Source organism: Hypanus sabinus, chromosome 6 (genome assembly GCF_030144855.1).
Source record: "Hypanus sabinus isolate sHypSab1 chromosome 6, sHypSab1.hap1, whole genome shotgun sequence".
Lineage (NCBI taxonomy): Eukaryota > Metazoa > Chordata > Chondrichthyes > Myliobatiformes > Dasyatidae > Hypanus > Hypanus sabinus.
Window position 1 is genome coordinate 3,010,746 of NC_082711.1, and position 23,249 is coordinate 3,033,994.

The following is a 23,249-nucleotide window of genomic DNA, read 5'->3' on the forward strand; positions in this document are numbered from 1 at the left end:
CCCTCAATTGGGTTTGTTCCAGTGATCTCCAAATCGGTTTGTTACAGTGATCTCCAAATCGGTTTTGTTACAGTCAGCCCCAAATCGGTTTGTTACAGTGAGCCCCCAAATCGGTTTGTTCCAGTGATCTCCAAATCGGTTGGTTACAGTGAGCCACAAATCGGTTTGTTACAGTGATCTCCAATTCGGTTTGTTTCAGTGATCACCAAATCGGTTTGTTACAGTGATTTCCAAATCTGTTTTTACAGTGATCCTCAAAACAATTTGTTACAGTGAGCCCCAAATCGGTTTGTTACAGTGATCTCCAAATCTGTTTGTTACAGTGATCCCCAAATCGGTTTGTTACAGTGATCCTCAAATCGGTTTGTTACAGTGAGCCCTCAAATCGGTTACTTACAGTGAGCCCCCAAATTGCTTTGTTACAGTGCTGTCCAAATCGGTTTGTTACACTGAGCCCCCAAATCGGTTTGTTACAGTGAGCCCCCAAATTGGTTTGTTACATTGAGCCCGAAATCGGATTGTTACAGTAAGCCCCCAAATCTGTTTGTTACAGTTATCCCCCAAATCGATTTGTTACTGTGATCTCCAAATCGGTTTGTTACTGTGATCTCCAAATCTGATTGTCACAGTGATACCCAAATCTGTTTGTTACACTGATCCCGAAATCGGTTTTTTACTCTGATCTCCAAATCGGTTTGTTACAGTTAGCCCCAAATCGGTTTGTTACAGTGATCTCCAAATCGGTTTGTTAAAATGATCTCCAAATCGGTTGGTTACAATGAGCCTGAAATCGGTTTGTTACACTGATCTCCAAATCGGTTTGTTTCAGTGATCACCAAATCTGTTTGTTACAGTGATCTCCAAATCGGTTTGTTACAGTGATCCTCAGATCGGTTTGTTGCAGTGCTAGCCAAATCGGTTTGTTACAGTGATCTAATCGGTTTGTTACAGTGATCAATAAAACAGTTTGTTACAGTGAGCCCCAAATCGGTTTGTTACAGTGATCTCCAAATCTGTTTGTTACAGTGATCCCCAAATCGGTTTGTTACAGTGATCCTCAAATCGGTTTGTTACAGTGATCTCCAAATCTGTTTGTTACAGTGCTGTCCAAATCGGTTTGTTACAGTGAGCCCCCAAGTCGGTTTGTCACAGTGAGCCCCCAAATTGGTTTGTTACAGTGCTGTCCAAATCGGTTTGTTACAGTGAGCCCCCAAATCGGTTTGTTAGAGTGAGCCCCCAAATTGGTTTGTTACAGTGATCCCCAAATCGGTTTGTTACAGTGAGCCCCCAAATCAGTTTGTTACAGTGATCTCCAAATCGGTTGGTTAAAATGAGCAACAAATCGGTTTGTTACATTGATCTCCAAATCGGTTTGTTACAGTGATCTCCAAATCGGTTTGTTACAGTGATCCTCAAAACAGTCTGTTACAGTGAGCCCCAAATCGGTTTGTTACAGTGATCTCCAAATCGGTTTGTTACAGTGTTCTCCAAATCGGTTTGTTCCAGTGATCTCCAAATCGATTTGTTACAGTGACCTCCAAATCGATTTGTTACAGTGATCTCCAAATCTGTTTGTTACAGTGATAGCGAAATTGTTTTTTTTCTGTGATCTCCATAACCGTTTGTTACAGTGAGCCCCCAAATCTGTTTGTTACACTGATCTCGAAATCGGTTTTTTACTCTGATCTCCAAATCGGTTTGTTACAGTTAGCCCCAAATCGGTTTGTTACAGAGATCTCCAAATCGGTTTGTTAAAATGATCTCCAAATCGGTTGGTTACAATGAGCCTGAAATCGGTTTGTTACACTGATCTCCAAATCGGTTTGTTTCAGTGATCACCAAATCTGTTTGTTACAGTGATCTCCAAATCGTTTTGTTACAGTGATCCTCAGATCGGTTTGTTGCAGTGCTAGCCAAGTCGGTTTGTTACAGTGATCTAATCGGTTTGTTACTGTGATCTCCAAATCTGATTGTCACAGTGATACCCAAATCGGTTTGTTACATTGATCCCTAAATCGATTTTTTACAGTGATCCCTCAAATGGGTTTGTTACAGTGATCCCCCAAATCGATTTGTTACTGTGATCTCCAAATCGGTTTGTTACTGTGATCTCCAAATCTGATTGTCACAGTGATACCCAAATCGGTTTGTTACATTGATCCCTAAATCGATTTTTTACAGTGATCCCTCAAATGGGTTTGTTACAGTGATCCCCAAATCGGTTTGTTACAGTGATCTCCAAATCTGTTTGTTACAGTGCTGTCCAAATCGGTTTGTTACAGTGAGCCCCCAAGTCGGTTTGTCACAGTGAGCCCCCAAATTGGTTTGTTACAGTGCTGTCCAAATCGGTTTGTTACAGTGAGCCCCCAAATCGGTTTGTTAGAGTGAGCCCCCAAATTGGTTTGTTACAGTGATCCCCAAATCGGTTTGTTACAGTGAGCCCCCAAATCAGTTTGTTACAGTGATCTCCAAATCGGTTGGTTAAAATGAGCAACAAATCGGTTTGTTACATTGATCTCCAATTCGGTTTGTTTCAGTGATCACCAAATCGGTTTGTTACAGTGATCTCCAAATCGGTTTGTTACAGTGATCCTCAAAACAGTCTGTTACAGTGAGCCCCAAATCGGTTTGTTACAGTGATCTCCAAATCGGTTTGTTACAGTGTTCTCCAAATCGGTTTGTTCCAGTGATCTCCAAATCGATTTGTTACAGTGACCTCCAAATCGATTTGTTACAGTGATCTCCAAATCTGTTTGTTACAGTGATAGCGAAATTGTTTTTTTTTTCTGTGATCTCCATAACCGTTTGTTACAGTGAGCCCCCAAATCTGTTTGTTACACTGATCTCGAAATCGGTTTTTTACTCTGATCTCCAAATCGGTTTGTTACAGTTAGCCCCAAATCGGTTTGTTACAGTGATCTCCAAATCGGATTGTTAAAATGATCTCCAAATCGGTTGGTTACAATGAGCCTGAAATCGGTTTGTTACACTGATCTCCAAATCGGTTTGTTTCAGTGATCACCAAATCTGTTTGTTACAGTGATCTCCAAATCGTTTTGTTACAGTGATCCTCAGATCGGTTTGTTGCAGTGCTAGCCAAGTCGGTTTGTTACAGTGATCTAATCGGTTTGTTACAGTGATCAATAAAACAGTTTGTTACAGTGAGCCCCAAATCGGTTTGTTACAGTGATCTCCAAATCTGTTTGTTACAGTGATCCCCAAATCGGTTTGTTACAGTGATCCTCAAATCGGTTTGTTACAGTGATCCCCAATCGGTTTCTTACAGTCAGCCCCAAATCGGTTTGTTACAGTGAGCCCCCAAATCAGTTTGTTACAGTGATCTCCAAATCGGTTTGCTACAGTGATCTCCAAATCGGTTGGTTACAGTGAGCCACAAACCGGTTTGTTACAGTGATCTCCAAATCGGTTTGTTACAGTGAGCCCCCAAATCGGTTTGTTACAGTGAGCCCCCAAATTGCTTTGTTACAGTGCTGTCCAAATCGATGTGTTACAGTGAGCCCCCAATTTTTTTTGTTACAGTGAGCCCCAAATCGGATTGTTACCGTGAGCCCCCAAATCGGTTTGTTACAGTGATCCCCAAATCGGTTTGTTACCGTGATCTCCAAATCTGATTGTTACAGTGATGCCCAAATCGGTTTGTAAAAGTGATCCCTAAATCGTTTTTTTGCAGTGATCCCTCTAATGGGTTTGGTCCAGTGATCTCCAAATCGGTTTGTTACAGTGATCTCCAAATCGGTTTTGTTACAGTCAGCCCCAAATCGGTTTGTTACAGTGAGCCCCCAAATCGGTTTGTTCCAGTGATCTCAAAATCGGTTGTTTACAGTGAGCCACAAATCGGTTTGTTACAGTGATCTCCAATTCGGTTTGTGTCAGTGATCACCAAATCGGTTTGTTACAGTGATCTCCAAATCGGTTTGTTACAGTGATCCTCAAAACAGTTTGTTACAGTGAGCACCAAATCGGTTTGTTACAGTGATCTCCAAATCTGTTTGTTACAGTGATCCCCAAATCGGTTTGTTACAGTGATCCTCAAATCGGTTTGTTACAGTGATCTCCAAATCGGTTTGTTACAGTGAGCCCCCAAATTGCTTTGTTACAGTGCTGTCCAAATCGATGTGTTACAGTGAGCCCCAAATCGGATTTCTACTGTGAGCCCCAAATCGGTTTGTTACAGTGATCCCCCAAATCGGTTTGTTACTGTGATCTCCAAATCTGTTTGTTCCAGTGATCTCCAAATCGGTTTGTTACAGTCAGCCCCAAATCGGTTTGTTACACTGAGCCCCCAAATCAGTTTGTTACAGTGATCTCCAAATCGGTTTGTTACAGTGATCCCCAAATCGGTTTGTTACACTGATCTCCAAATCGGTTTGTTACAGTGATCCTCAAATCGGTTTGTTACAGTCATCCCCCAAATCGGTTTGTTACAGTCATCTCCCAAATCGGTTTGTTACAGTGATCCCCAAATCGGATTGTTACAGTGATCTGCAAATCGGTTTGTTACAGTGCTGTCCAAATCGGTTTGTTACAGTGATCCCCAAATCGGTTTGTTACAGTGATCCCCAAATCGGTTTGTTACAGTGAGCCCCCAAAATTGGTTTGTTACAGTGAGCCCCAAATCGGATTGTTACAGTGAGCACCCAAATTGGTTTGTTACAGTGATCACCCAAATCGGTTTGTTAATGTGATCTCCAAATCGGTTTGTTACTGTGATCTCCAAATCTGATGGTTACAGTGATCTCCAAATCGGTTTGTTACAGTGATCTCCAAATCGGTTTGTTACAGTGAGCCCCAAATCGGTTTGTTACAGTGATCTCCAAATCGGTTGGCTACGGTGAGCCTCAAATCGGTCTGTTACAGTGAGCCCCCAAATCGGTTCGTTACAGTGAGCCCCAAATCGGTTTGTTACAGTGATCTCCAAATCGGTTGGTTACAGTGAGCCTCAAATCGGTTTGTTACAGTAATCTCCAAATCGGTTTGTTACAGTGAGCCCCAAATCGGATTGTTACAGTGATCCCCAAATCGGTTTGTTACTGTGATCTCCAAATCGGATTGTTACTGTGATCTCCAAATCTGATTGTTACAGTGATACCCAAATCGGTTTGTAAAAGTGATCCCAAAATCGTTTTTTTACAGTGATCCCGCAAATGGGTTTGTTCCAGTGATCTCCAAATCGGTTTGTTACAGTCAGCCCCAAATCGGTTTGTTACACTGAGCCCCCAAATCAGTTTGTTACAGTGATCTCCAAATCGGTTTGTTACAGTGATCTCCAAATCGGTTGCTTACAGTGATCTCCAAATCGGTTGGTTACAGTGAGCCTCAGGTCGGTTTGTTACAGTGATCCCCAAATCGGTTTGTTACACTGATCTTCAAATCGGTTTGTTACAGTGATCCTCAAATCGGTTTGTTACAGTCATCCCCCAAATCGGTTTGTTACAGTCATCTCCAAATCGGTTTGTTACAGTGATCCCCAAATCGGATTGTTACAGTGATCTGCAAATCGGTTTGTTACAGTGCTGTCCAAATCGGTTTGTTACAGTGATCCCCAAATCGGTTTGTTACAGTGATCCTCAAATCTGTTTGTTAGAGTGATCCCCAAATCGGTTTGTTACAGTGAGCCCCCAAAATTGGTTTGTTACAGTGAGCCCCAAATCGGATTGTTACAGTGAGCACCCAAATTGGTTTGTTACAGTGATCACCCAAATCGGATTGTTAATGTGATCTCCAAATCGGTTTGTTACTGTGATCTCCAAATCTGATGGTTACAGTGATCTCCAAATCGGTTTGTTACAGTGATCTCCAAATCGGATTGTTACAGTGAGCCCCAAATCGGTTTGTTACAGTGATCTCCAAATCGGTTGGCTACGGTGAGCCTCAAATCGGTCTGTTAGAGTGAGCCCCCAAATCGGTTTGTTACAGTGAGCCCCAAATCGGTTTGTTACAGTAAGCCCCAAATCGGATTGTTACTGTGAGCCCCCAAATCGGTTTGTTACAGTGATCCCCAAATCGGTTTGTTACTGTGATCTCCAAATCGGATTGTTACTGTGATCTCCAAATCTGATTGTTACAGTGATACCCAAATCGGTTTGTAAAAGTGATCCCTAAATCGTTTTTTTGCAGTGATCCCTCAATTGGGTTTGTTCCAGTGATCTCCAAATCGGTTTGTTACAGTGATCTCCAAATCGGTTTTGTTACAGTCAGCCCCAAATCGGTTTGTTACAGTGAGCCCCCAAATCGGTTTGTTCCAGTGATCTCCAAATCGGTTGGTTACAGTGAGCCACAAATCGGTTTGTTACAGTGATCTCCAATTCGGTTTGTTTCAGTGATCACCAAATCGGTTTGTTACAGTGATTTCCAAATCTGTTTTTACAGTGATCCTCAAAACAATTTGTTACAGTGAGCCCCAAATCGGTTTGTTACAGTGATCTCCAAATCTGTTTGTTACAGTGATCCCCAAATCGGTTTGTTACAGTGATCCTCAAATCGGTTTGTTACAGTGAGCCCTCAAATCGGTTACTTACAGTGAGCCCCCAAATTGCTTTGTTACAGTGCTGTCCAAATCGGTTTGTTACACTGAGCCCCCAAATCGGTTTGTTACAGTGAGCCCCCAAATTGGTTTGTTACATTGAGCCCGAAATCGGATTGTTACAGTAAGCCCCCAAATCTGTTTGTTACAGTTATCCCCCAAATCGATTTGTTACTGTGATCTCCAAATCGGTTTGTTACTGTGATCTCCAAATCTGATTGTCACAGTGATACCCAAATCTGTTTGTTACACTGATCCCCAAATCGGTTTGTTACAGTGATCTCCAAATCTGTAGGTTACAGTGATCCCCAAATCGGTTTGTTACAGTGATCCTCAAATCGGTTTGTTACAGTGATCTCCAAATCGGTTTGTTACAGTGAGCCCCCAAATTGCTTTGTTACAGTGCTGTCCAAATCGATGTGTTACAGTGAGCCCCAAATCGGATTTCTACTGTGAGCCCCAAATCGGTTTGTTACAGTGATCCCCCAAATCGGTTTGTTACTGTGATCTCCAAATCTGTTTGTTCCAGTGATCTCCAAATCGGTTTGTTACAGTCAGCCCCAAATCGGTTTGTTACACTGAGCCCCCAAATCAGTTTGTTACAGTGATCTCCAAATCGGTTTGTTACAGTGATCCCCAAATCGGTTTGTTACACTGATCTCCAAATCGGTTTGTTACAGTGATCCTCAAATCGGTTTGTTACAGTCATCCCCCAAATCGGTTTGTTACAGTCATCTCCCAAATCGGTTTGTTACAGTGATCCCCAAATCGGATTGTTACAGTGATCTGCAAATCGGTTTGTTACAGTGCTGTCCAAATCGGTTTGTTACAGTGATCCCCAAATCGGTTTGTTACAGTGATCCCCAAATCGGTTTGTTACAGTGAGCCCCCAAAATTGGTTTGTTACAGTGAGCCCCAAATCGGATTGTTACAGTGAGCACCCAAATTGGTTTGTTACAGTGATCACCCAAATCGGTTTGTTAATGTGATCTCCAAATCGGTTTGTTACTGTGATCTCCAAATCTGATGGTTACAGTGATCTCCAAATCGGTTTGTTACAGTGATCTCCAAATCGGTTTGTTACAGTGAGCCCCAAATCGGTTTGTTACAGTGATCTCCAAATCGGTTGGCTACGGTGAGCCTCAAATCGGTCTGTTACAGTGAGCCCCCAAATCGGTTCGTTACAGTGAGCCCCAAATCGGTTTGTTACAGTGATCTCCAAATCGGTTGGTTACAGTGAGCCTCAAATCGGTTTGTTACAGTAATCTCCAAATCGGTTTGTTACAGTGAGCCCCAAATCGGATTGTTACAGTGATCCCCAAATCGGTTTGTTACTGTGATCTCCAAATCGGATTGTTACTGTGATCTCCAAATCTGATTGTTACAGTGATACCCAAATCGGTTTGTAAAAGTGATCCCAAAATCGTTTTTTTACAGTGATCCCGCAAATGGGTTTGTTCCAGTGATCTCCAAATCGGTTTGTTACAGTCAGCCCCAAATCGGTTTGTTACACTGAGCCCCCAAATCAGTTTGTTACAGTGATCTCCAAATCGGTTTGTTACAGTGATCTCCAAATCGGTTGCTTACAGTGATCTCCAAATCGGTTGGTTACAGTGAGCCTCAGGTCGGTTTGTTACAGTGATCCCCAAATCGGTTTGTTACACTGATCTTCAAATCGGTTTGTTACAGTGATCCTCAAATCGGTTTGTTACAGTCATCCCCCAAATCGGTTTGTTACAGTCATCTCCAAATCGGTTTGTTACAGTGATCCCCAAATCGGATTGTTACAGTGATCTGCAAATCGGTTTGTTACAGTGCTGTCCAAATCGGTTTGTTACAGTGATCCCCAAATCGGTTTGTTACAGTGATCCTCAAATCTGTTTGTTAGAGTGATCCCCAAATCGGTTTGTTACAGTGAGCCCCCAAAATTGGTTTGTTACAGTGAGCCCCAAATCGGATTGTTACAGTGAGCACCCAAATTGGTTTGTTACAGTGATCACCCAAATCGGATTGTTAATGTGATCTCCAAATCGGTTTGTTACTGTGATCTCCAAATCGGTTGGCTACGGTGAGCCTCAAATCGGTCTGTTAGAGTGAGCCCCCAAATCGGTTTGTTACAGTGAGCCCCAAATCGGTTTGTTACAGTAAGCCCCAAATCGGATTGTTACTGTGAGCCCCCAAATCGGTTTGTTACAGTGATCCCCAAATCGGTTTGTTACTGTGATCTCCAAATCGGATTGTTACTGTGATCTCCAAATCTGATTGTTACAGTGATACCCAAATCGGTTTGTAAAAGTGATCCCTAAATCGTTTTTTTGCAGTGATCCCTCAAATGGGTTTGTTCCAGTGATCTCCAAATCGGTTTGTTACAGTGATCTCCAAATCGGTTTTGTTACAGTCAGCCCCAAATCGGTTTGTTACAGTGAGCCCCCAAATCGGTTTGTTCCAGTGATCTCCAAATCGGTTGGTTACAGTGAGCCACAAATCGGTTTGTTACAGTGATCTCCAATTCGGTTTGTTTCAGTGATCACCAAATCGGTTTGTTACAGTGATTTCCAAATCGGTTTGTTACAGTGATCCTCAAAACAATTTGTTACAGTGAGCCCCAAATCGGTTTGTTACAGTGATCTCCAAATCTGTTTGTTACAGTGATCCCCAAATCGGTTTGTTACAGTGATCCTCAAATCGGTTTGTTACAGTGATCTCCAAATCTGTTTGTTACAGTGCTGTCCAAATCGGTTTGTTACAGTGAGCCCCCAAGTCGGTTTGTCACAGTGAGCCCCCAAATTGGTTTGTTACAGTGCTGTCCAAATCGGTTTGTTACAGTGAGCCCCCAAATCGGTTTGTTAGAGTGATCCCCCAAATTGGTTTGTTACAGTGATCCCCAAATCGGTTTGTTACAGTGAGCCCCCAAATCAGTTTGTTACAGTGATCTCCAAATCGGTTGGTTAAAATGAGCAACAAATCGGTTTGTTACATTGATCTCCAATTCGGTTTGTTTCAGTGATCACCAAATCGGTTTGTTACAGTGATCTCCAAATCGGTTTGTTACAGTGATCCTCAAAACAGTCTGTTACAGTGAGCCCCAAATCGGTTTGTTACAGTGATCTCCAAATCGGTTTTTTACAGTGTTCTCCAAATCGGTTTGTTCCAGTGATCTCCAAATCGATTTGTTACAGTGACCTCCAAATCGATTTGTTACAGTGATCTCCAAATCTGTTTGTTACAGTGATAGCGAAATTGTTTTTTTTCTGTGATCTCCATAACCGTTTGTTACAGTGAGCCCCCAAATCTGTTTGTTACACTGATCTCGAAATCGGTTTTTTACTCTGATCTCCAAATCGGTTTGTTACAGTTAGCCCCAAATCGGTTTGTTACAGTGATCTCCAAATCGGTTTGTTAAAATGATCTCCAAATCGGTTGGTTACAATGAGCCTGAAATCGGTTTGTTACACTGATCTCCAAATCGGTTTGTTTCAGTGATCACCAAATCTGTTTGTTACAGTGATCTCCAAATCGTTTTGTTACAGTGATCCTCAGATCGGTTTGTTGCAGTGCTAGCCAAGTCGGTTTGTTACAGTGATCTAATCGGTTTGTTACAGTGATCAATAAAACAGTTTGTTACAGTGAGCCCCAAATCGGTTTGTTACAGTGATCTCCAAATCTGTTTGTTACAGTGATCCCCAAATCGGTTTGTTACAGTGATCCTCAAATCGGTTTGTTACAGTGATCCCCAATCGGTTTCTTACAGTCAGCCCCAAATCGGTTTGTTACAGTGAGCCCCCAAATCAGTTTGTTACAGTGATCTCCAAATCGGTTTGCTACAGTGATCTCCAAATCGGTTGGTTACAGTGAGCCACAAACCGGTTTGTTACAGTGATCTCCAAATCGGTTTGTTACAGTGAGCCCCCAAATCGGTTTGTTACAGTGAGCCCCCAAATTGCTTTGTTACAGTGCTGTCCAAATCGATGTGTTACAGTGAGCCCCCAAATTTTTTTGTTACAGTGAGCCCCAAATCGGATTGTTACCGTGAGCCCCCAAATCGGTTTGTTACAGTGATCCCCAAATCGGTTTGTTACTGTGATCTCCAAATCGGTTTGTTACCGTGATCTCCAAATCTGATTGTTACAGTGATGCCCAAATCGGTTTGTAAAAGTGATCCCTAAATCGTTTTTTTGCAGTGATCCCTCTAATGGGTTTGTTCCAGTGATCTCCAAATCGGTTTGTTACAGTGATCTCCAAATCGGTTTTGTTACAGTCAGCCCCAAATCGGTTTGTTACAGTGAGCCCCCAAATCGGTTTGTTCCAGTGATCTCAAAATCGGTTGTTTACAGTGAGCCACAAATCGGTTTGTTACAGTGATCTCCAATTCGGTTTGTGTCAGTGATCACCAAATCGGTTTGTTACAGTGATCTCCAAATCGGTTTGTTACAGTGATCCTCAAAACAGTTTGTTACAGTGAGCCCCAAATCGGTTTGTTACAGTGATCTCCAAATCTGTTTGTTACAGTGATCCCCAAATCGGTTTGTTACAGTGATCCTCAAATCGGTTTGTTACAGTGATCTCCAAATCGGTTTGTTACAGTGAGCCCCCAAATTGCTTTGTTACAGTGCTGTCCAAATCGATGTGTTACAGTGAGCCCCCAAATTGATTTGTTACAGTGAGCCACAAATCGGATTTCTACTGTGAGCCCCAAATCGGTTTGTTACAGTGATCCCCCAAATCGGTTTGTTACTGTGATCTCCAAATCTGTTTGTTCCAGTGATCTCCAAATCGGTTTGTTACAGTCAGCCCCAAATCGGTTTGTTACACTGAGCCCCCAAATCAGTTTGTTACAGTGATCTCCAAATCGGTTTGTTACAGTGATCCCCAAATCGGTTTGTTACACTGATCTCCAAATCGGTTTGTTACAGTAATCCTCAAATCGGTTTGTTACAGTCATCCCCCAAATCGGTTTGTTACAGTCATCTCCCAAATCGGTTTGTTACAGTGATCCCCAAATCGGATTGTTACAGTGATCTGCAAATCGGTTTGTTACAGTGCTGTCCAAATCGGTTTGTTACAGTGATCCCCAAATCGGTTTGTTACAGTGATCCTCAAATCTGTTTGTTAGAGTGATCCCCAAATCGGTTTGTTACAGTGAGCCCCCAAAATTGGTTTGTTACTGTGAGCCCCAAATCTGATGGTTACAGTGATCTCCAAATCGGTCTGTTACAGTGATCTCCAAATCGGTTTGTTACAGTGAGCCCCAAATGGGTTTGTTACAGTGATCTCCAAATCGGTTGGCTACGGTGAGCCTCAAATCGGTCTGTTACAGTGAGCCCCCAAATCGGTTCGTTACAGTGAGCCCCAAATCGGTTTGTTACAGTGATCTCCAAATCGGTTGGTTACAGTGAGCCTCAAATCGGTTTGTTACAGTAATCTCCAAATCGGTTTGTTACAGTGAGCCCCAAATCGGATTGTTACAGTGATCCCCAAATCGGTTTGTTACTGTGATCTCCAAATCGGATTGTTACTGTGATCTCCAAATCTGATTGTTACAGTGATACCCAAATCGGTTTGTAAAAGTGATCCCAAAATCGTTTTTTTACAGTGATCCCGCAAATGGGTTTGTTCCAGTGATCTCCAAATCGGTTTGTTACAGTCAGCCCCAAATCGGTTTGTTACACTGAGCCCCCAAATCAGTTTGTTACAGTGATCTCCAAATCGGTTTGTTACAGTGAGCCTCAGGTCGGTTTGTTACAGTGATCCCCAAATCGGTTTGTTACACTGATCTTCAAATCGGTTTGTTACAGTGATCCTCAAATCGGTTTGTTACAGTCATCCCCCAAATCGGTTTGTTACAGTCATCTCCAAATCGGTTTGTTACAGTGATCCCCAAATCGGATTGTTACAGTGATCTGCAAATCGGTTTGTTACAGTGCTGTCCAAATCGGTTTGTTACAGTGATCCCCAAATCGGTTTGTTACAGTGATCCTCAAATCTGTTTGTTAGAGTGATCCCCAAATCGGTTTGTTACAGTGAGCCCCCAAAATTGGTTTGTTACAGTGAGCCCCAAATCGGATTGTTACAGTGAGCACCCAAATCGGATTGTTAATGTGATCTCCAAATCGGTTTGTTACTGTGATCTCCAAATCTGATGGTTACAGTGATCTCCAAATCGGTTTGTTACAGTGATCTCCAAATCGGATTGTTACAGTGAGCCCCAAATCGGTTTGTTACAGTGATCTCCAAATCGGTTGGCTACGGTGAGCCTCAAATCGGTCTGTTAGAGTGAGCCCCCAAATCGGTTTGTTACAGTGAGCCCCAAATCGGTTTGTTACAGTAAGCCCCAAATCGGATTGTTACTGTGAGCCCCCAAATCGGTTTGTTACAGTGATCCCCAAATCGGTTTGTTACTGTGATCTCCAAATCGGATTGTTACTGTGATCTCCAAATCTGATTGTTACAGTGATACCCAAATCGGTTTGAAAAGTGATCCCTAAATCGTTTTTTTGCTGTGATCCCTCAAATGGGTTTGTTCCAGTGATCTCCAAATCGGTTTGTTACAGTGATCTCCAAATCGGTTTTGTTACAGTCAGCCCCAAATCGGTTTGTTACAGTGAGCCCCCAAATCGGTTTGTTCCAGTGATCTCCAAATCGGTTGGTTACAGTGAGCCACAAATCGGTTTGTTACAGTGATCTCCAATTCGGTTTGTTTCAGTGATCACCAAATCGGTTTGTTACAGTGATTTCCAAATCGGTTTGTTACAGTGATCCTCAAAACAATTTGTTACAGTGAGCCCCAAATCGGTTTGTTACAGTGATCTCCAAATCTGTTTGTTACAGTGATCCCCAAATCGGTTTGTTACAGTGATCCTCAAATCGGTTTGTTACAGTGAACTCCAAATCTGTTTGTTACAGTGCTGTCCAAATCGGTTTGTTACAGTGAGCCCCCAAGTCGGTTTGTCACAGTGAGCCCCCAAATTGGTTTGTTACAGTGCTGTCCAAATCGGTTTGTTACAGTGAGCCCCCAAATCGGTTTGTTAGAGTGAGCCCCCAAATTGGTTTGTTACAGTGATCCCCAAATCGGTTTGTTACAGTGAGCCCCCAAATCAGTTTGTTACAGTGATCTCCAAATCGGTTGGTTAAAATGAGCAACAAATCGGTTTGTTACATTGATCTCCAATTCGGTTTGTTTCAGTGATCACCAAATCGGTTTGTTACAGTGATCTCCAAATCGGTTTGTTACAGTGATCCTCAAAACAGTCTGTTACAGTGAGCCCCAAATCGGTTTGTTACAGTGATCTCCAAATCGGTTTGTTACAGTGTTCTCCAAATCGGTTTGTTCCAGTGATCTCCAAATCGATTTGTTACAGTGACCTCCAAATCGATTTGTTACAGTGATCTCCAAATCTGTTTGTTACAGTGATAGCGAAATTGTTTTTTTTCTGTGATCTCCATAACCGTTTGTTACAGTGAGCCCCCAAATCTGTTTGTTACACTGATCTCGAAATCGGTTTTTTACTCTGATCTCCAAATCGGTTTGTTACAGTTAGCCCCAAATCGGTTTGTTACAGTGATCTCCAAATCGGTTTGTTAAAATGATCTCCAAATCGGTTGGTTACAATGAGCCTGAAATCGGTTTGTTACACTGATCTCCAAATCGGTTTGTTTCAGTGATCACCAAATCTGTTTGTTACAGTGATCTCCAAATCGTTTTGTTACAGTGATCCTCAGATCGGTTTGTTGCAGTGCTAGCCAAGTCGGTTTGTTACAGTGATCTAATCGGTTTGTTACAGTGATCAATAAAACAGTTTGTTACAGTGAGCCCCAAATCGGTTTGTTACAGTGATCTCCAAATCTGTTTGTTACAGTGATCCCCAAATCGGTTTGTTACAGTGATCCTCAAATCGGTTTGTTACAGTGATCCCCAATCGGTTTCTTACAGTCAGCCCCAAATCGGTTTGTTAGAGTGAGCCCCCAAATCAGTTTGTTACAGTGATCTCCAAATCGGTTTGCTACAGTGATCTCCAAATCGGTTGGTTACAGTGAGCCACAAACCGGTTTGTTACAGTGATCTCCAAATCGGTTTGTTACAGTGAGCCCCCAAATCGGTTTGTTACAGTGAGCCCCCAAATTGCTTTGTTACAGTGCTGTCCAAATCGATGTGTTACAGTGAGCCCCCAAATTTTTTTGTTACAGTGAGCCCCAAATCGGATTGTTACCGTGAGCCCCCAAATCGGTTTGTTACAGTGATCCCCAAATCGGTTTGTTACTGTGATCTCCAAATCGGTTTGTTACCGTGATCTCCAAATCTGATTGTTACAGTGATGCCCAAATCGGTTTGTAAAAGTGATCCCTAAATCGTTTTTTTGCAGTGATCCCTCTAATGGGTTTGTTCCAGTGATCTCCAAATCGGTTTGTTACAGTGATCTCCAAATCGGTTTTGTTACAGTCAGCCCCAAATCGGTTTGTTACAGTGAGCCCCCAAATCGGTTTGTTCCAGTGATCTCAAAATCGGTTGTTTACAGTGAGCCACAAATCGGTTTGTTACAGTGATCTCCAATTCGGTTTGTGTCAGTGATCACCAAATCGGTTTGTTACAGCGATCTCCAAATCGGTTTGTTACAGTGATCCTCAAAACAGTTTGTTACAGTGAGCCCCAAATCGGTTTGTTACAGTGATCTCCAAATCTGTTTGTTACAGTGATCTCCAAATCTGTTTGTTACAGTGATCTCCAAATCGGTTTGTTACAGTGAGCCCCCAAATTGCTTTGTTACAGTGCTGTCCAAATCGATGTGTTACAGTGAGCCCCCAAATTGATTTGTTACAGTGAGCCCCAAATCGGATTTCTACTGTGAGCCCCAAATCGGATTGTTACAGTGATCCCCCAAATCGGTTTGTTACTGTGATCTCCAAATCTGTTTGTTCCAGTGATCTCCAAATCGGTTTGTTACAGTCAGCCCCAAATCGGTTTGTTACACTGAGCCCCCAAATCAGTTTGTTACAGTGATCTCCAAATCGGTTTGTTACAGTGATCCCCAAATCGGTTTGTTACACTGATCTCCAAATCGGTTTGTTACAGTAATCCTCAAATCGGTTTGTTACAGTCATCCCCCAAATCGGTTTGTTACAGTCATCTCCCAAATCGGTTTGTTACAGTGATCCCCAAATCGGATTGTTACAGTGATCTGCAAATCGGTTTGTTACAGTGCTGTCCAAATCGGTTTGTTACAGTGATCCCCAAATCGGTTTGTTACAGTGATCCTCAAATCTGTTTGTTAGAGTGATCCCCAAATCGGTTTGTTACAGTGAGCCCCCAAAATTGGTTTGTTACTGTGAGCCCCAAATCGGATTGTTACAGTGAGCACCCAAATTGGTTTGTTACAGTGATCACCCAAATCGGTTTGTTAATGTGATCTCCAAATCGGTTTGTTACTGTGATCTCCAAATCTGATGGTTACAGTGATCTCCAAATCGGTTTGTTACAGTGATCTCCAAATCGGTTTGTTACAGTGAGCCCCAAATGGGTTTGTTACAGTGATCTCCAAATCGGTTGGCTACGGTGAGCCTCAAATCGGTCTGTTACAGTGAGCCCCCAAATCGGTTCGTTACAGTGAGCCCCAAATCGGTTTGTTACAGTAATCTCCAAATCGGTTTGTTACAGTGAGCCCCAAATCGGATTGTTACAGTGATCCCCAAATCGGTTTGTTACTGTGATCTCCAAATCGGATTGTTACTGTGATCTCCAAATCTGATTGTTACAGTGATACCCAAATCGGTTTGTAAAAGTGATCCCAAAATCGTTTTTTTACAGTGATCCCGCAAATGGGTTTGCTCCAGTGATCTCCAAATCGGTTTGTTACAGTGAGCCCCCAAATTGCTTTGTTACAGTGCTGTCCAAATCGATGTGTTACAGTGAGCCCCCAAATTGATTTGTTACAGTGAGCCCCAAATCGGATTTCTACTGTGAGCCCCAAATCGGTTTGTTACAGTGATCCCCCAAATCGGTTTGTTACTGTGATCTCCAAATCTGTTTGTTCCAGTGATCTCCAAATCGGTTTGTTACAGTCAGCCCCAAATCGGTTTGTTACACTGAGCCCCCAAATCAGTTTGTTACAGTGATCTCCAAATCGGTTTGTTACAGTGATCCCCAAATCGGTTTGTTACACTGATCTCCAAATCGGTTTGTTACAGTAATCCTCAAATCGGTTTGTTACAGTCATCCCCCAAATCGGTTTGTTACAGTCATCTCCCAAATCGGTTTGTTACAGTGATCCCCAAATCGGATTGTTACAGTGATCTGCAAATCGGTTTGTTACAGTGCTGTCCAAATCGGTTTGTTACAGTGATCCCCAAATCGGTTTGTTACAGTGATCCTCAAATCTGTTTGTTAGAGTGATCCCCAAATCGATTTGTTACAGTGAGCCCCCAAAATTGGTTTGTTACTGTGAGCCCCAAATCGGATTGTTACAGTGAGCACCCAAATTGGTTTGTTACAGTGATCACCCAAATCGGTTTGTTAATGTGATCTCCAAATCGGTTTGTTACTGTGATCTCCAAATCTGATGGTTACAGTGATCTCCAAATCGGTTTGTTACAGTGATCTCCAAATCGGTTTGTTACAGTGAGCCCCAAATGGGTTTGTTACAGTGATCTCCAAATCGGTTGGCTACGGTGAGCCTCAAATCGGTCTGTTACAGTGAGCCCCCAAATCGGTTCGTTACAGTGAGCCCCAAATCGGTTTGTTACAGTAATCTCCAAATCGGTTTGTTACAGTGAGCCCCAAATCGGATTGTTACAGTGATCCCCAAATCGGTTTGTTACTGTGATCTCCAAATCGGATTGTTACTGTGATCTCCAAATCTGATTGTTACAGTGATACCCAAATCGGTTTGTAAAAGTGATCCCAAAATCGTTTTTTTACAGTGATCCCGCAAATGGGTTTGCTCCAGTGATCTCCAAATCGGTTTGTTACAGTCAGCCCCAAATCGGTTTGTTACACTGAGCCCCCAAATCAGTTTGTTACAGTGATCTCCAAATCGGTTTGTTACAGTGATCTCCAAATCGGTTGCTTACAGTGATCTCCAAATCGGTTGGTTACAGTGAGCCTCAGGTCGGTTTGTTACAGTGATCCCCAAATCGGTTTGTTACACTGATCTTCAAATCGGTTTGTTACAGTGATCCTCAAATCGGTTTGTTACAGTCATCCCCCAAATCGGTTTGTTACAGTCATCTCCAAATCGGTTTGTTACAGTGATCCCCAAATCGGATTGTTACAGTGATCTGCAAATCGGTTTGTTACAGTGCTGTCCAAATCGGTTTGTTACAGTGATCCCCAAATCGGTTTGTTACAGTGATCCTCAAATCTGTTTGTTAGAGTGATCCCCAAATCGGTTTGTTACAGTGAGCCCCAAAAATTGGTTTGTTACAGTGAGCCCCAAATCGGATTGTTACAGTGAGCACCCAAATTGGTTTGTTACAGTGATCACCCAAATCGGATTGTTAATGTGATCTCCAAATCGGTTTGTTACTGTGATCTCCAAATCTGATGGTTACAGTGATCTCCAAATCGGTTTGTTACAGTGATCTCCAAATCGGTTTGTTACAGTGAGCCCCAAATCGGTTTGTTACAGTGATCTCCAAATCGGTTGGCTACGGTGAGCCTCAAATCGGTCTGTTAGAGTGAGCCCCCAAATCGGTTTGTTACAGTGAGCCCCAAATCGGTTTGTTACAGTAAGCCCCAAATCGGATTGTTACTGTGAGCCCCCAAATCGGTTTGTTACAGTGATCCCCAAATCGGTTTGTTACTGCGATCTCCAAATCGGATTGTTACTGTGATCTCCAAATCTGATTGTTACAGTGATACCCAAATCGGTTTGTAAAAGTGATCACTAAATCGTTTTTTTGCAGTGATCCCTCAAATGGGTTTGTTCCAGTGATCTCCAAATCGGTTTGTTACAGTGATCTCCAAATCGGTTTTGTTACAGTCAGCCCCAAATCGGTTTGTTACAGTGAGCCCCCAAATCGGTTTGTTCCAGTGATCTCCAAATCGGTTGGTTACAGTGAGCCACAAATCGGTTTGTTACAGTGATCTCCAATTCGGTTTGTTTCAGTGATCACCAAATCGGTTTGTTACAGTGATTTCCAAATCGGTTTGTTACAGTGATCCTCAAAACAATTTGTTACAGTGAGCCCCAAATCGGTTTGTTACAGTGATCTCCAAATCTGTTTGTTACAGTGATCCCCAAATCGGTTTGTTACAGTGATCCTCAAATCGGTTTGTTACAGTGAGCCCCCAAATCGGTTACTTACAGTGAGCCCCCAAATTGCTTTGTTACAGTGCTGTCCAAATCGGTTTGTTACACTGAGCCCCCAAATCGGTTTGTTACAGTGAGCCCCCAAATTGGTTTGTTACATTGAGCCCGAAATCGGATTGTTACAGTGAGCCCCCAAATCTGTTTGTTACAGTTATCCCCCAAATCGATTTGTTACTGTGATCTCCAAATGGGTTTCTTACTGTGATCTCCAAATCTGATTGTCACAGTGATACCCAAATCGGTTTGTTACGGTGATCCCTAAATCGATTTTTTACAGTGATCCCTCAAATGGGTTTGTTACAGTGATCCCCAAATCGGTTTGTTACAGTGATCTCCAAATCTGTTTGTTACAGTGCTGTCCAAATCGGTTTGTTACAGTGAGCCCCCAAGTCGGTTTGTCACAGTGAGCGCCCAAATTGGTTTGTTACAGTGCTGTCCAAATCGGTTTGTTACAGTGAGCCCCCAAATCGGTTTGTTAGAGTGAGCCCCCAAATTGGTTTGTTACAGTGATCCCCAAATCGGTTTGTTACAGTGAGCCCCTAAATCTGTTTGTTACAGTGATCTCCAAATCGGTTGGTTAAAATGAGCCACAAATCGGTTTGTTACAGTGATCTCCAATTCGGTTTGTTTCAGTGATCACCAAATCGGTTTGTTACAGTGATCTCCAAATCGGTTTGTTACAGTGATCCTCAAAACAGTTTGTTACAGTGAGCCCCAAATCGGTTTGTTACAGTGATCTCCAAATCTGTTTGTTACAGTGATACCGAAATTGTTTTTTTACTGTGATCTCCATAACCGTTTGTTACAGTGAGCCCCCAAATCTGTTTGTTACACTGATCCCGAAATCGGTTTTTTACTCTGATCTCCAAATCGGTTTGTTACAGTTAGCCCCAAATCGGTTTGTTACAGTGATCTCCAAATCGGTTTGTTAAAATGATCTCCAAATCGGTTGGTTACAATGAGCCTGAAATCGGTTTGTTACACTGATCTCCAAATCGGTTTGTTTCAGTGATCACCAAATCTGTTTGTTACAGTGATCTCCAAATCGGTTTGTTACTGTGATCTCCAAATCTGATGGTTACAGTGATCTCCAAATCGGTTTGTTACAGTGATCTCCAAATCGGTTTGTTACAGTGAGCCCCAAATCGGTTTGTTACAGTGATCTCCAAATCGGTTGGCTACGGTGAGCCTCAAATCGGTCTGTTAGAGTGAGCCCCCAAATCGGTTTGTTACAGTGAGCCCCAAATCGGTTTGTTACAGTAAGCCCCAAATCGGTTTGTTACTGTGAGCCCCCAAATCGGTTTGTTACAGTGATCCCCAAATCGGTTTGTTACTGTGATCTCCAAATCGGATTGTTACTGTGATCTCCAAATCTGATTGTTACAGTGATACCCAAATCGGTTTGTAAAAGTGATCCCTCAAATGGGTTTGTTCCAGTGATCTCCAAATCGGTTTGTTACAGTGATCTCCAAATCGGTTTTGTTACAGTCAGCCCCAAATCGGTTTGTTACAGTGAGCCCCCAAATCGGTTTGTTCCAGTGATCTCCAAATCGGTTGGTTACAGTGAGCCACAAATCGGTTTGTTACAGTGATCTCCAATTCGGTTTGTTTCAGTGATCACCAAATCGGTTTGTTACAGTGATTTCCAAATCGGTTTGTTACAGTGATCCTCAAAACAATTTGTTACAGTGAGCCCCAAATCGGTTTGTTACAGTGATCTCCAAATCTGTTTGTTACAGTGATCCCCAAATCGGTTTGTTACAGTGATCCTCAAATCGGTTTGTTACAGTGAGCCCCCAAATCGGTTACTTACAGTGAGCCCCCAAATTGCTTTGTTACAGTGCTGTCCAAATCGCTTTGTTACACTGAGCCCCCAAATCGGTTTGTTACAGTGAGCCCCCAAATTGGTTTGTTACATTGAGCCCGAAATCGGATTGTTACAGTGAGCCCCCAAATCTGTTTGTTACAGTTATCCCCCAAATCGATTTGTTACTGTGATCTCCAAATGGGTTTCTTACTGTGATCTCCAAATCTGATTGTCACAGTGATACCCAAATCGGTTTGTTACGGTGATCCCTAAATCGATTTTTTACAGTGATCCCTCAAATGGGTTTGTTACAGTGATCCCCAAATCGGTTTGTTACAGTGATCTCCAAATCTGTTTGTTACAGTGCTGTCCAAATCGGTTTGTTACAGTGAGCCCCCAAGTCGGTTTGTCACAGTGAGCGCCCAAATTGGTTTGTTACAGTGCTGTCCAAATCGGTTTGTTACAGTGAGCCCCCAAATCGGTTTGTTAGAGTGAGCCCCCAAATTGGTTTGTTACAGTGATCCCCAAATCGGTTTGTTACAGTGAGCCCCTAAATCTGTTTGTTACAGTGATCTCCAAATCGGTTGGTTAAAATGAGCCACAAATCGGTTTGTTACAGTGATCTCCAATTCGGTTTGTTTCAGTGATCACCAAATCGGTTTGTTACAGTGATCTCCAAATCGGTTTGTTACAGTGATCCTCAAAACAGTTTGTTACAGTGAGCCCCAAATCGGTTTGTTACAGTGATCTCCAAATCTGTTTGTTACAGTGATACCGAAATTGTTTTTTTACTGTGATCTCCATAACCGTTTGTTACAGTGAGCCCCCAAATCTGTTTGTTACACTGATCCCGAAATCGGTTTTTTACTCTGATCTCCAAATCGGTTTGTTACAGTTAGCCCCAAATCGGTTTGTTACAGTGATCTCCAAATCGGTTTGTTAAAATGATCTCCAAATCGGTTGGTTACAATGAGCCTGAAATCGGTTTGTTACACTGATCTCCAAATCGGTTTGTTTCAGTGATCACCAAATCTGTTTGTTACAGTGATCTCCAAATCGGTTTGTTACTGTGATCTCCAAATCTGATGGTTACAGTGATCTCCAAATCGGTTTGTTACAGTGATCTCCAAATCGGTTTGTTACAGTGAGCCCCAAATCGGTTTGTTACAGTGAGCCCCAAATCGGTTTGTTAATGTGATCTCCAAATCGGTTTGTTACTGTGATCTCCAAATCTGATGGTTACAGTGATCTCCAAATCGGTTTGTTACAGTGATCTCCAAATCGGTTTGTTACAGTGAGCCCCAAATGGGTTTGTTACAGTGATCTCCAAATCGGTTGGCTACGGTGAGCCTCAAATCGGTCTGTTAGAGTGAGCCCCCAAATCGGTTTGTTACAGTGAGCCCCAAATCGGTTTGTTACAGTAAGCCCCAAATCGGATTGTTACTGTGAGCCCCCAAATCGGTTTGTTACAGTGATCCCCAAATCGGTTTGTTACTGTGATCTCCAAATCGGATTGTTACTGTGATCTCCAAATCTGATTGTTACAGTGATACCCAAATCGGTTTGTAAAAGTGATCCCTAAATCGTTTTTTGCAGTGATCCCTCAAATGGGTTTGTTCCAGTGATCTCCAAATCGGTTTGTTACAGTGATCTCCAAATCGGTTTTGTTACAGTCAGCCCCAAATCGGTTTGTTACAGTGAGCCCCCAAATCGGTTTGTTCCAGTGATCTCCAAATCGGTTGGTTACAGTGAGCCACAAATCGGTTTGTTACAGTGATCTCCAATTCGGTTTGTTTCAGTGATCACCAAATCGGTTTGTTACAGTGATTTCCAAATCGGTTTGTTACAGTGATCCTCAAAACAATTTGTTACAGTGAGCCCCAAATCGGTTTGTTACAGTGATCTCCAAATCTGTTTGTTACAGTGATCCCCAAATCGGTTTGTTACAGTGATCCTCAAATCGGTTTGTTACAGTGAGCCCCCAAATCGGTTACTTACAGTGAGCCCCCAAATTGCTTTGTTACAGTGCTGTCCAAATCGCTTTGTTACACTGAGCCCCCAAATCGGTTTGCTACAGTGAGCCCCCAAATTGGTTTGTTACATTGAGCCCGAAATCGGATTGTTACAGTGAGCCCCCAAATCTGTTTGTTACAGTTATCCCCCAAATCGATTTGTTACTGTGATCTCCAAATGGGTTTCTTACTGTGATCTCCAAATCTGATTGTCACAGTGATACCCAAATCGGTTTGTTACGGTGATCCCTAAATCGATTTTTTACAGTGATCCCTCAAATGGGTTTGTTACAGTGATCCCCAAATCGGTTTGTTACAGTGATCTCCAAATCTGTTTGTTACAGTGCTGTCCAAATCGGTTTGTTACAGTGAGCCCCCAAGTCGGTTTGTCACAGTGAGCGCCCAAATTGGTTTGTTACAGTGCTGTCCAAATCGGTTTGTTACACTGAGCCCCCAAATCGGTTTGTTAGAGTGAGCCCCCAAATTGGTTTGTTACAGTGATCCCCAAATCGGTTTGTTACAGTGAGCCCCTAAATCTGTTTGTTACAGTGATCTCCAAATCGGTTTGTTACAGTGATCCTCAA